Raw genomic sequence first — 14,457 nt, 5'->3', positions numbered from 1 at the left:
TTGGAAGAAGTATGAGCGAATCACTGCTTCACCTGGAAATATTATTTGGGTCACTGGTTGTTACAAGGAAAGAGATGAATGTTCAAAAGAGGACAGGTTAGAGTATAAAAGAGAGAACAAATCAAGTCAGTTAATATCATGGTAGTTAGGGGTGTCATGTTCTAGGGAGAAGGCAGGAAAATGAAATTGAGATGGAAAATAAATCAGCATGATTGAATGGCAGAGCAGACTCAATAGGTGAAATGGCCAAGTTCTCCTCCTATGTCTTGTGGTCTTATGGTTAATGTCATGTCAGTAATTGGTAATGATTAATTCTAGAAAGTTTGATTGGCCAGAGGAAGGTAGCCGGACATCCTGTGAGTATTGAAGAAGGGTAAAAGGGTCTACAGTTTAGGGAAAAGTCTCCCGGCCAAGGTAGTGGGCATGGAGGCAGATGGTCAGAAGAATTCAACACCAGTGTGTTCAGAACACATTGATATGGAGACATTGGGGACATAGCTAAGGAGAAGAGAGGGATGCTCAGAAGGGATGGTAAACATGATGGGGTGGGACTGGTGGAAGAGTTGTGATCTGAAGGTAGTGAAAGGACTGAAACATTATTGAAACTGTTGGAATTTAATATTCTTGATGTCTGAATTGGAGAGAAAAGGCATATTGCAGCACCAAAGAAGAAAGTGTAACTGTGGATAGTACTGCCTTTTAAACAGAGTGAGTCAGTGTTGTTGAATACCATGCTTGTGCTGACACATGGAATTGAGCGTGGATCTAACGATGCAAAGAGATTGGTGCTTTGAGAGATGTTAGATTGTTTGAGCATTCCTGTGATCCTGGTGGGTCTGATTTGAGAAGGATGGAATGTCAGGTGAACTTCAATTCCATTTTCAAATAATTTTGCACTGATGACAAGTCTTGCACTTAAGTTATACACATTGTGAGGTCAGCCCTGTGCACCTTGGAAAATTAGATCACATTGCTCTGTGATGCAAAAGTTGTTGGCCCTTTTAGAACAACTAGGCTTGATTTTCAGAACCAGAATGTAAAGGAGTCTCACTGCGGATACCCAAAATTTGCATTGGGAGCCCATCTTAGGAAGGTCTCCATAATGTTTTACCTGCTCCTCTTGGGGCTTTTCTTCCAGCTGACAGACTCTGGCTGGCACCTCTGCCTCTAGGCTTCATTCTCCCTTGCTGTCCCTAAACTTTGTTCTGTCTTATCTTCAATTCCCATTTCCTTTTGACCCCTCCAGGCCTTGAGCCTTGTATTATAATCTTGACTTTGTTCAATATACGGTATGGACTTGCCTCCTACTTTCCTTCACCTATTTTACTGCGGCGCTGTGCAGGAAGAGAAATGTGTGAGATCCTCAACTGGCATCTGACAACATGGGGCCTAGGACATTACTGAAGGTGCCAGCCAGAGTTTGTCAGCTGGAAGAAAATATCTACTGTGAGGCAATTGATGGATTGATGCACCTTTGTGGATATTGAAAGATAGCTAGATCAATACTTTCAACTTAGAGATTTATTTTAGAAACATTGTTGTCACATAAACGTTTAAATAATTCTGCCCTTTCCTAAAATAAGGTATAATATTTAGAAACCTGTAGTACTTTTTTTCTATAGTCTGACCAGTACAGAGCACGGTACTCAGACCAAGAGTGAAAATTCGGAATGAATGAGGGAAAAACTTCATTTTTTGTAGAATACATTTTATGCAGTCTAAATAACTCGGGTAGCTTCACAGCACATAGTTGACATCTGAAGTATTCTACTATTGTTTGTTACTTCAGTCTGAGTAGTTTAGAACAGGAAATGTATGAGAGATGATGGAATAGTTGTGATGAGGTGAGTTATTGCTCTTATGGGAAAGTTAGGTAAGTACAAAGGGAGAATGGAATAGAAATGTAGGTTGAGATAAAAGTAGGTGAGAGGAGACTTGTGTGTTACGAAACAACTAACATGGGCTTCTTCAGTTGAATGGCCTTTCAGAGCTTTTAATCTTACCTAATTCTGCAAATGTGGCAGCCAGTTAATCAAGTACAGATTAAGCAGTTAGGTAAAAAAATGATTAATCTTTTTAACATGCTGTTGAAAGAAAGGTGCAGTTATTAAGGACATCAAGAGACCATGCAGTATTTATCAACTAGTTCCATATGTCCACCAAAATTGGAAATTGTTACAAGGACGTGACCATTCTTTTAGCATTGCTCACTTTGTAAAAGAAGAAGTACACATGATTGATTTAAGGCTGTAAAACAATTTTGGAAGTTTATAAGTTATATGCTCAAAGTTAATGGACTAAGTAAGGCATAAATGCACAGTTTTTGCTATTCACAACCTATAGATAAAAGAAATTTGCAGCTTTATAGTTAATTAAATCAGTTACTCACGGGAGCCCATGGAATTACGGGAAGTTATGTACGTGGATAGAGCGTTGGTTGATTGACAGGAAACAGAGAGCGGGAATATAGGGATCCCATTCTGGTTGGCTGCCGGTTACCAGTGGTATTCCACAGGGATCCGTGTTGGGGCCGCTTCTTTTTACGTTGTACATTAACGATTTGGATTATGGAATAGATGGCTTTATGGCTAAGTTTGCTGATGATACAAAGATAGGTGGAGGGGCCGGTAGTGTTGAGGAAACAGAGAGTCTGCAGAGAGACTTGGATAGATTGGAAGAATGGCAAAGAAGTGGCAAATGAAACACTGTTGGAAAGTGTATGGTTATGCACTTTGGTAGAAGCAATAAGCGGGCAGACTATCATTTAAATGGGGAGAGAATTCAAAGTTCTGAGATGCAACTGGACTTGGGAGTCCTTGTGCAGGATACCCTTAAGGTTAACCTCCAGGTTGAGTCAGTGGTGAAGAAGGCGAATGCAATGTTGGCATTCATTTCTAGAGGAATAGAGTATAGGAGCAGGGATGTGATGTTGAGGCTTTATAAGGCTTTGGTAAGACCTCACTTGGAATACTGTGTGCGGTCTTGGTCTCCTTATTTAAGAAAGGATGTGCTAACGTTGGAGAGGGTTCAGAGAAGATTCACTAGAATGATTCTGGGAATGAGAGGGTTAACATATGAGGAACATTTGTCTGCTCTTGGACTGTATTACTTGGAGTTTAGAAGAATGAGGGGGGACCTCATAGAAACATTTCGAATGTTGAAAGGCATGGACAGAGTAGATGTGGCAAAGTTGTTTCCCATGATGGGGGAGTCTAGTACGAGAGGGCATGACTTAAGGATTGAAGGGCACCCATTCAGAACAGAGATGCGAAGAAATTTTTTTATCCAGAGGGTGGTGAATCTATGGAATTGGTTGTCACGGGTGGCAGTGGAGTCCAAGTCATTGGGTGTATTTAAGGCAGAGATTGATGGGTACAGGTTTCCCCTGCCATCTGAAGGTAGAGTGTTCCTATGAAACGGTTTGTAAGCCGGAATGTTGTGAAGCGAAGAAGCAATTACCATTAATTTATATGAGAAAAATTTGTGAGCGTTTGTAGACCAATAAATAACCTACCAAATCATGCCAAATAACACATAAAACCTAAAATAACAGTAACATATAGTAAAAACAGGAATGATATGATGAATACACAGCCTATATAAAGTAGAAATACTTTTTCCACAATCATTGCCACACTGTTTTCCGTAGCGAAAATCTCACGCAAGCACTTTCGGCAGAAACACAGCACAAGTGCCGTTGGCAAAAACACAGCGCCTGCGCTCTCCAGTAACCTTTAAGCTATGAAGCTGCCAAATCATACCAAATACATGTAAAAATACACAACCGATATAAAGCGTGCAAGCCAGCTAGCTGGAGTGTTTGCTGACATCTTCAACTGCTCCTTGCTTCAGTCTAAGGTCCCCTCGTGTTTTAAGAAGGCAACGATAATCCCGGTGCCAAAGAAGAGCAAGGTGGTATGCCTGAATGACTATCGACCTGTGGCTCTGACATCAATTGCTATGAAGTGCTTCGAGCGATTGGTAATGGCACACATCAACCACAGCCTACCGGACAACCTCGATGCTTTGCCATTGGCCTACTGGAGCAACAGGTCAATGGCAGATGCCATCTCTCTGGCCCTACATTCCTCCTTAGAACACCTGGAGAACAAAGACGCATACATAAGGCTCCTTTTCATTGACTACAGCTCTGCCTTTAATACCATCATTCCAAATAAACTGATTCCTAAGCTCCGGAACCTGGGCCTTAGCACTCAGATCTGCAGCTGGATCTTCAACTTCCTCACAGACAGGACCAAGACTGTGAAAATAGGGGACAAGCTCTCCTCTACAATCATTCTCAGCACCGGTGCCCCATAAGGCTGATTACTCAGCTCCCTGCTGTACCCACTGTACACCCATGATTGTGTAGCCAAGTTTCCATCAAACTCAATATATAGGTTTGCTGATGACACAACAATTGTAGGCCGTATCTCGAGTAATGATGAGTTTGAGTACAGAGAGGAAATTAAGAACCTGGTGGCATGGTGCGAAGACGATAACCTATCCCTCAACGTCAGCAAGACGAAGGAATTGGTTGTTGACTTCAGAAGGAGTAGCAGACCGCACAACCCAATTTACATCGGTGGTGCGGAAGTGGAACAGGTCAAAAGCTTTAAGTTCCTCGGGGTCAATATCACAAATGACCTGACTTGGTCCAACCAAGCAGAGTTCACTGCCAAGAAGACCCACCAGCGCCTTTACTTCCCGAGAAAACTAAAGAAATTTGGCCTGTCCCCTAAAACCCTACCTAATTTTTATAGATGCACTGTAGAAAGCATTCTTCTAGAGTGCATCACAACCTGGTATGGAAGTTGTCCTGTCCAAGATCGAAAGAAGCTGCAGAAGATTGTGAACACGGCGCAGCACATCACACAAACCAATTTTCTGTCCGTGGACTCACTTTACACCGCACACTGTCGGAGCAGTGCTGCCAGGATAATCAAGGACACGACCCACCCAGCCAACACACTTTTCGTCCCTCTTCCCTCCGGGAGAAGGTTCAGGAGCTTGAAGACTCGTACGGCCAGATTTGGGAACAGCTTCTTTCCAACTGTGATAAGACTGCTGAACGGATCCTGACCTGGATCTGGGCCGTACCCTCCAAATATCCAGACCTGCCTCTCGGTTCTTTTGCACTACCTTACTTCCCATTTTTCTATTTTCTATTTATGATTTATAATTTAATTTTTTAATATTTACTAATTTTAAATATTTTTAATATTTTTAATATTTAATATTTGTAATCCAGGGAGTGTGAAGCGCAGAATCAAATATCGCTGTGATGATTGTATGTTCTAGTACCAATTGTTTGGTGACAATAAAGTATAAGTATGAAGTAGAAATAATGTATATACAGTGTAGTATCACTTACCGGAATTGGGACAGCGCCGAGCACACTGATGATGGTGTCTTAGGCTGAGTCGTTGGAGGTTGGGGTGGTGCAGTGGCCCCCACCCTCTGGGCAGTGAACCGATACCAATCCGCGAAGCATGGAATTGGCAATCGGCAATCATCTCTGATCTGGGCCGACATATGCGTGCCGGGCAGCACCTAATTAATTAGCTTGTTTATTTTGGCTTTTTTTTCTTAAACATGTGCTGGATGCGTCCCGGCTACCGCTGTATTCTTTGCGGATCGGGATCTATCCGCAGCTCAGGGGTTGTGGTGGTGGGACACTGGGGTGTCGTCTGTTTCCATCAGGGCAGGCAAGTCATCTTCTTCTATGTCTGCCTGCCTCGATGTCGAAGGTTGAGGTTCGTCGTCTGCTGTGGCTGATGTGTAAGGCTTGAAAAACGACAGTATGCTTGACTGCTTAGCCTCACGCATTTTTAGATCATACAGTTCTTTGTAAGCACTCAAACCATCCTGCAAATATGCCCTAAACCGACGTACCCTTTCAAAGTTAAAGTCGTACTTTATCATTGCCGCGAAAATCTCACGCAGTTGCTTCATGTTCAGTTCCTGGACGACTTCACTTTCGGTCCGTTTGCTACTGCATTTGGTTTTGATTGCTACCTTTTCCTCTTCCAATTGCATCAGCTTTTCATCTATCAGTTCTTGGTCACGGGATGCCAAAACCTCTTCAACATAATCTTCATCAACTTCCACAAGCCAAACTCACTTTGTCCTTACTTGGTTCGCCTTGATCGAAACACTTAATTATGTCTAAGTGTAACACCCTTATGAGCTCTTTTAGGCTTTTCCGATACCTTAGAACTCATCTTGCTGATGGCTGCTCACAGGCACGTGTTTAAGCAATGCTGGGGAGAATGCAGTTCCGAATCCGGGAGAGAGCGGCTGCTTGGGGTGCACGCTGCTTTTATTCGCGCGCTGCCTTTTTTCGTAACAGTGAAAACACCTTCTGTTAGCGAAAACAGGGAACTAATGTAAGTCTTTCGTAACAGTGAGGTTTCGTAAAGTGAACGTTCGAAAAGTTGGGGACACCTGTATTGCAATTTATAGTTTTATGTTATATTGCAATGTACTGCTGCCACAGTGCAACAAATTTCAGACATTTGCAAGTGATAGTAAATCTGATTTTGAGAAGTGGAGATGTTTGGTGTGATTGCACAATATTCAATTCTATTTCCAAGTTGTCAGCAAATGTAGTATGAAATGTCTGGATGCAGCAAAGCCTAGACAACATTCGGGCATAGCAAAAATGTTCACACCACGAAAGTTCCAGGCAGGCCATTTCCAACAGAGGAGTCCAACTAGCTGTACTTGATATTTAATTGCTTCTCCATCTCTGAGACCCTACCATCAATATCCTGGTGAGTGATATTGATCAGAAACTCAACTAGGCTAGCAACATATAGTGCCTTGATTAAGTATTCAGCCCCTTTGTTCATACAAATGAGTACTACCACTAGGTATATTGATCAATTTAACTGACAAATTTATTTATGAATCACATGCTCCTTTTTTCCATAGTAGAACCAAAAAAACAGGGAAAGTTATAAAGTGTGAAAAAATAAAAATTCAAAAACTGAAATGTCAGCAGTTCTAAAGTATTCATCCCCCTTTGCTCAGTACTTAATTGAATTTCTTCTTGCAGCTATTACAGCCAGTTTTTTGTTTGTTAAGTCTCTATTAGCTTTACACAATGTGATGGAGCAAGATTTGCCCATTCCGCCTTGCCAAATTGCCCAAGCTGTGCCATTGCAAAATTGCCCAAGCTGTGCCAGGTTAGTTGGCGACAGCTATCTTGAGGTCTTGCCAGAAATGTTCGATTGGGTTAAGGTCAGAACTGACCTCTGCACTGAAGGACAATAATTTTCTTGATTTGAAGCCACTCTCTGGTTGCTTTGGCAGTGTGCTTTGGGTTGTTGTCCTGGTGAAAGATAAACTTCCTCCCCATTTTAGACTTTCTGGCAGAGGCTAGCAGGTTCTTATCCAACATCTCTCTGTATTTAGCAGTATTTGTCTTCCCATCAATCTTGACCAGATTTTCAGTCCTTGCTGAAAAGCATCTCTGTATCATGATACTAGCTCCACCATACTTTACAGTAGGGATGGCGTTACCTGGCTGATATGCAGTATTAGATTTAGACTACTCATACCATTTCGTGTTGAGGTCAATAAAGTTCCACTTTAGTCTCATCCAACCGCAAGGCCTTCTTCCATATCTTTACAGTATCTTGTAAGTGATGCTTTGCAAAGTTTCATAAAAACCCTTTTTGTGCAAGGCCTTAGAGATGGTAGAGCCAGGAACTTCATCTCTATTTGCAGCCGCTGACTTCTGCAGCTTTGTCAGAGTGACGGTTGACATCACAGCAGCCTTTCTTAAAAGTGCCATTCTTCTCCGGCAACTAAGTTTGGGGTGGCCTGACTTTGGCAATGTGGCTGTGTCTTCATATTTTTTCCTCTCTTTCACAATGAACTGTATTGATCTCCAAAGTATGTTCAGTGCCTTTGAGATGGTCTTGTACCCTTCCCCAGATTTGTCCTTCTCTATTATCATTTCCCTGACTTGTCTTGAATGCTCTTTAGTCTTTATTTTGGTTTGGTATGTTGAAAATTGACCATATTGTTGGACCTTACAGAGAGAGGGGCTATTAATTCAGGCGATCCTCCAATTTTCTACGTTGGAGGATAATATACAGTATTGTACCTGAGGAAAGTTAGCGTAGTAATTACAAAGGGGTTGAATACTTTTTCAGCCTCTCAATTTTGATTTTTAATTTTTAATAAATTGTTGACCGGTTTTGGAATTTTTCTTTTGATTTGACATGATGCACAATGTTTTCCAGTTGACTTCAAAAATCATCCTACTTCAATATATATAAAATTTAGAAAAGACAGTGAAATGTGAAAATAGTTGTGGGGGGCTGAATACTTTTTCAAGACACTGTAAATATTAATGGTACACAAGCAGGTCAGAGCTGGGGTATTCCCTGGTGAGTTACATACCTCCTGATGTCCAGCTTGCTTCCCTTGCCTACGTTGCATAAATTAGGAACGTATGAAGGAATATTCTCTGTTGTGGGGTTGAGGGCAGCTCCAGCAAAGCTCAAGAAGCTCAAAACCATCTTGGACCAAGTGCCCTGGTTGGTTTTACCGAACTACCATTCTATATATTTATTCTTTTCATCTACTACCAAAAACAACGAGGGCAGATAAGCTAAGGAATGTTAAAATTTTCTATTTCCCCTTTATGTTGTACATAGAACATAGAACAATACAGCACAGTACAGGCCCATCGGCCCCCAATGTTGTTCTGACCCTTAAACCCTGCCTCCGATATAACCCCCCACCTTAAATTCCTCCATATACTTGTCTAGTAGTCTCTTAAATTTCACTAGTGTATTTGCCTCCACCACTGACTCAGGCAGTGCATTCCACACACCAACCACTCTCTGAGTAAAAAACCTTCCTCTAATATCCCCCTTGAACTTCCCACCCCTTACCTCAAAGCCATGTCCTCTTGTATTCAGCAGTGGTGCCCTGGGGAAGAGGCGCTGGCTGTCCACTCTGTCTGTTCCTCTTAATATTTTGTCTACCTCTATCATGTCTCCTCTCATCCTCCTTCTATCCAGAGGGTAAAGCCCTAGCTCCCTTAATCTCTGATCATAATGCATACTCTCTAAACCAGGCAGCATCCTGGTAAATCTCCTCTGTACCCTTTCCAATGCTTCCACATCCTTCCTGTAGTGAGGCGACCAGAACTGGACATAGTACTCCAAGTGTGGCCTAACCAGAGTTTTATAGAGCTGCATCATTACATCATGACTCTTAAACTCTATCCCTCAACTTATGAAAGCTAACACTCCATAAGTTTTCTTAACTAACCTATCTACCTGTGAGGCAACTTTCAGGGGTCTGTGGACATGTACCCCCAGATCCCTCTGCTCCTCCACACTTCCAAGTATCCTGCCATTTATTTTGCACTCTGCCTTGGAGTTTGTCCTTCCAAAGTGTACCACTTCACACTTCTCCGGGTTAAACTCCATCTGCCACTTCTCAGCCCACTTCTGCATCCTATCAATGTCTCTCTGCAATCTTCGACAATCCTCTACAATATCCACAACACCACTAACTTTTGTGTCATCTGCAAACTTGCCAACCCACCCTTCTACCCCCACATCCAGGTCTTTAATAAAAATCGCGAAAAGTAGAGGTCCCAGAACCGATCCTTGTGGGACACCACTAGTCACAACCCTCCAATCTGAATGTACTCCTTTACCACGACCCTCTGCTTTCTGCAGACAAGCCAATTCTGAACCCACCTGGCCAAACTTCCCTGGATCCCATGCCTTCTGACTTTCTGAATAAGCCTACCATGTGGAACCTTGTCAAATGCCTTACTAAAATCCATGTAGATCACGTCCACTGCACTATCCTCATCTATATGCCTGGTCACCACCTCAAAGAACTCTATCTGGCTTGTTAGACACATTCTGCCCTTCACAAAGCCGTGTTGACTGTCCCTGATCAGACCATGATTCTCTAAATGCCCATAGATCCTATCTCTAAGAATCTTTTCCAACAGTTTTCCCACCACAGACGTAAAGCTCACTGGTCTATAATTACCCGGACTATCCCTACTCCCATTTTTGAACAAGGGGACAACACGCGCCTCCCTCCAATCCTCCGGTACCATTCCCGTGGACAGCGAGGACATAAAGATCCTAGCCAGAGGCTCAGCAATCTCTTCTCTCGCCTCGTGGAGCAGCCTGGGGAATATTCCGTCAGGCCCCGGGGACTTATCCGTACTAATGTATTTCAACAACTCTAACAGCACCTCTCCCTTAATATCAACATGCTCCAGAACATCAACCTCACTCATATTGTCCTCACCGTCATCAAGTTCCCTCTCATTGGTGAATACCGAAGAGAGGTATTCATTGAGGACCTCGCTCACTTCCACTGCTTCCAGGCACATCTTCCCACCTTTATCTCTAATTAGTCCTATCTTCTCTCCTGTCATCCTTTTGTTCTTCACATAATTGAAGAATGCCTTGGGGTTTTCCTTTACCCTACTCGCCAAGGTCTTCTCGTGCCCCCTTCTTGCTCTCCTCAGCCCCTTTTTAAGCTCCTTTCTTGCTACCCTATATTCTTCAATAGATCCATCTGATCCTTGCTGCCTTCTTCCACCTGACTAGATTCTCCACCTCACTTGTCACCCATGGTTTCTTCACGCTACCATTCTTTATCTTCCTCACTGGGACAAACTTATCCCTGACATCCTGCAAGAGATCTCTAAACATCGACCACATGTCCAGAGTACATTTCCCTGCAAAAACATCATCCCAATTCACACCTGCAAGTTCTAGCTTTATAGCCTCATAATTTGCCCTTCCCCAATTAAAAATTTTCCTGTCCTCTCTGATTCTGTCCTTTTCCATGATAATGTTAAAGGCCAGGGAGCGGTGGTCACTGTCCCCCAGATGCTCACCCACTGAGAGATCTGTGACTTGACCCCGTTCCTTACCTAATACTAGATCTAGTATGGCATTCCCCCTAGTCGGCCTGTCAACATACTGTGACAGGAATCCGTCCTGGACACACTTAACCAACTCTGCCCCGTTTAAACCATTGGAACGAATCAGGTGCCAATCAATATTAAGGAAGTTAAAGTCACCCATGATAATGACCCTGTTATTTTTGCACCTTTCCAAAATCTGCCTCCCAGTCTGCTCATTATTTTGACTTACAAATTTATCACTGTTCATTCACCTACAGTTGCTAGGAAAAGTTTGTGAATCCTTTGCAATTACCAGGTTTTCTGCATTAATTACTCATAAATTGTCTGATCTTCATCTAAGTCACTATAATGGACAAACACAATCTGCCTGAACTAATAACACTCAAACAATTGTACCTCTTCTCGTCAATACTGAGCACCATTTAAGCAATCACAGTCTAAATTCTATAAAGTATGTGAACCTCTGGGGTAATGTCTTCTACAAAAACTGTTTGGAGTCAGGTGTTCCTATCAATGAGATGAGATTGGAGGTGTGGGTTGTAGATCGATCGATCTATCTATCTATCTATCTATCTATCTATCTATCTATCTATCTCTCTCTCTCTCTCTCTCTCTCTCTCTCTCTCTCTCTCTCTCTCTCTCTCTCTCTCTCTCTCTCTCTCTCTCTCTCTCTCTATATATATATATATATATATATATATATATATATATATATATATATATAAAAAAGACACAGAAAATGAGGTTACTGACAGAGCCTGCTCTTCTGAAGAAAGATCTGTTTCTGTGCACCATGTTTCGATCAAAGCATCTTTCAGAGGACCTTAGAAGAAGAACTGTAGAGATGCCTGAAGCTGGAAAAGGCTACAAAAGCATTTCTAAAGATCTGCGTGTTCACCAGTCCACAGTAAGAGAAATTGCCTACAAATGGAGGAAATTCAGTACTGTGCCTACTCTCCCTAGAAGAGGGCGTCCTGCAAAGATCACACCAAGAACTCAACATGCAATGCTGAAGGAGGTGAAAAAGAACCCAAGGGTAACAACAAAAGACCTGCAGAAGTCGCTGTTCATGTGTCCACTATAAGAAAAACACTGAACAAGAATGATGTTCATGGAAGGATGCCACGGAGGAAGCCACTGTTCTCCAAAAAGAAATTCATTGCTGCACACCTCAAGTTTATAAAAGACCACCTGTATATTCCACAGCGTTTCTGGGACAAATATTCTGTGGCCAGATGAGACAGTAATTGAACTTTATGGCAGAAATGCACACTGCTACATTTGGAGGAAAAAGGGCACTGCACGCCATCACCAAACCTCATCCCAACTATGAAGCATGGTGGAAGGAGCATCACGGTCTGAAGCTGCTTTGCTGCCTCAGGGCCTGGGCAGCTTGCAATCATTGAGGGAACAATGAATTCAAGATAGTATCAAGGCATTGTACAGGAGAATGTCAGGGTAGCAGTCCGTCACCTGAAGTTTACTAGAAGTTCGATGTTGCAGCAAGATAATGATCTGAAACACAAGTAAATCAACAACAGATGGTTTAAAAAGAAGAAAATTCATGTTTTGGAATGGCCAAGTCAGAGTTGAGACCTTAACCCAATTGAGATGCTGTGGCATGACCTGAAGAGAACTGTTCATGCAAGGTGATCCAGAAATATTGATGAACTGAAACAGTTTTGCATAGTGGAATGGTCTAAACTTCCTCCTCACTGTTGTGCAAATCTGATCAGCAGCTACAGGAAATATTTGGTGGAGGTTATTGCTGCTACAGGAGGTTGTACCAGTTATTAAATACAAGGGTTCACATACTTCTTCCAGCCTGGACTGTGAATGATTGAATGTGTTCAATAATGACATGAGAAGTACAATTGTTTGTGTGTTATTAGTTTAGGTAGATTTTGTTTGTTTATTATTGTGACTTAAATGAAGATCAGGCCACATCTTATGAGCCATTAATGCAGAAAACCAGGTAATTGCAAGGGGTTCACAAACTTTTTTCTTGCAACTGTAAATTATGGAATTCTTTCTTAGTATTTTCATCAGAAGGACTGCAAGCAATAGTCTCAATAGCATTTATGGGTAGGCATTAAGTGTTGGTTTTGCCAACACATCATATCCTGAAAAACAAACGCTTAAAATATATCAATCTTGTAGGCAAGGTTAATTTGAGATCATGTAATTCCTTGTGATCAGGATGAAGAGAGGAGAATCTGAGGAGGTTTCACCAGGGCAGATTCCAACACTGAATCTCCTCCGGAGGACTGCTGTTCTTCTCATTCAGTAGTTCACATCCACGGTTCCCATCAGTCTACCCTCATCAAGTTCATGCCTCAGGGAAATATTATTGTGTTAGCTAATGTAATAAACATAAATTTCCATAAACATGGCTAAAATGATAGGTTCATATTATTTCAAAGATTTTATTAAAAACATTTCTATAACTCCCAACATTATTTTTCTCAGGATTAGAACACTTGGCTGAAATTGAAGCCACTCTAACGGGATGGGCCTGCAGTCAAGATAAACATTAGCCTATCAAGATAAACAATATTTCAAATTCATCTAACTGTAGTTAGATAATTTTCATTCCATGTTTTAAACAACAGCAGTTTTGTCAGTTATGTCAATCAAAGGTGTTTTTAATATATCAATAATTTGTGTCTATTTACATTATTTCCTCTCCCTCTCTTTCTGTGTGTCTGCTATATAACCAATATGATGAGTTTTATGACCTACTTTTCATGAATACCTTTTGAGGTATGAAAATATGAATCATTCATGTGACATTTTAATGTTAATAACTGTGTGCTTTTATGTGTGAGAACATGAGGATAAAACTGGTGAGGCTGAGGCAAGGTAAGAAGCAGCTTTACCTTGTGTATGTGTCTACACAAAAGGTCTTCAGTGGACGTAGTCCTACTGGCTCTCCACTCTGCTCATGACACCACTGTTGTTGGTGAAATCTTAGGTGGCAACAAAGAGGTGTACAAAGGTGAGAAATATCAGCTGGTTTAATGGTGTCACAACAATAACCTTGCATTCAACATCAGTAAGACCAAAGATTGATTGTGCACATCAGGTAAGGAAAGTCAGGAGAACATGTACCAATCCTTAGTGATGGGACTGCAGTAGAAAGGGTGAGCAACTTCAAGTTCAAGGGGTCACATCTTGAAGGATCTATACCGGGCCCAGCACATTGATGCAATCACAAAGAAGGCACACAGCAGCTGTACTTTGATAGGAGTTTGAGACGATTTGCATGTCAACAAAGACGATTGCAAAATTCTACAGAAATACAGTGGGGAGCATTCTGACTGGTTGCTGCACAGACTGGTATGGAAGGTCCAGTCCCGAGGATCACAAAAGGCTCCAGAGAGTTGTAAACTCAGCCAGCACCAGCAGGGGTACAGCCCTCCCAGCTTTTATGGACATCTTCAAGAGGAGTGCCTTAAGAAGGCGCAACCATTGCTAAGGACACTCACTATCCGATACATGTTCTTTTCTCATGACTGTCATCAGGG

The 14,457-nt window shown here is 42.0% G+C and overlaps 1 protein-coding gene and 1 long non-coding RNA gene across 8 annotated transcripts in view; one reads left to right on the top strand and one right to left on the bottom strand.

Annotated features, from left to right (window-relative positions):
* The window catches only part of stx8 (syntaxin 8), a 189,291-nt gene that overhangs the window by 29,905 nt on the left and 144,929 nt on the right, over positions 1-14,457 (top strand). The window lies entirely within an intron of this gene.
* LOC134360249 (uncharacterized) overlaps positions 1-14,457 on the bottom strand; it is a 69,839-nt gene that overhangs the window by 15,960 nt on the left and 39,422 nt on the right. The window lies entirely within an intron of this gene.

This window comes from Mobula hypostoma, chromosome 22 (assembly GCF_963921235.1).
Source record: "Mobula hypostoma chromosome 22, sMobHyp1.1, whole genome shotgun sequence".
NCBI lineage: Eukaryota > Metazoa > Chordata > Chondrichthyes > Myliobatiformes > Myliobatidae > Mobula > Mobula hypostoma.
The sequence above is the reverse complement of the archived record's forward strand: the minus strand, read 5'-3'. Positions and strand labels throughout refer to the sequence as shown.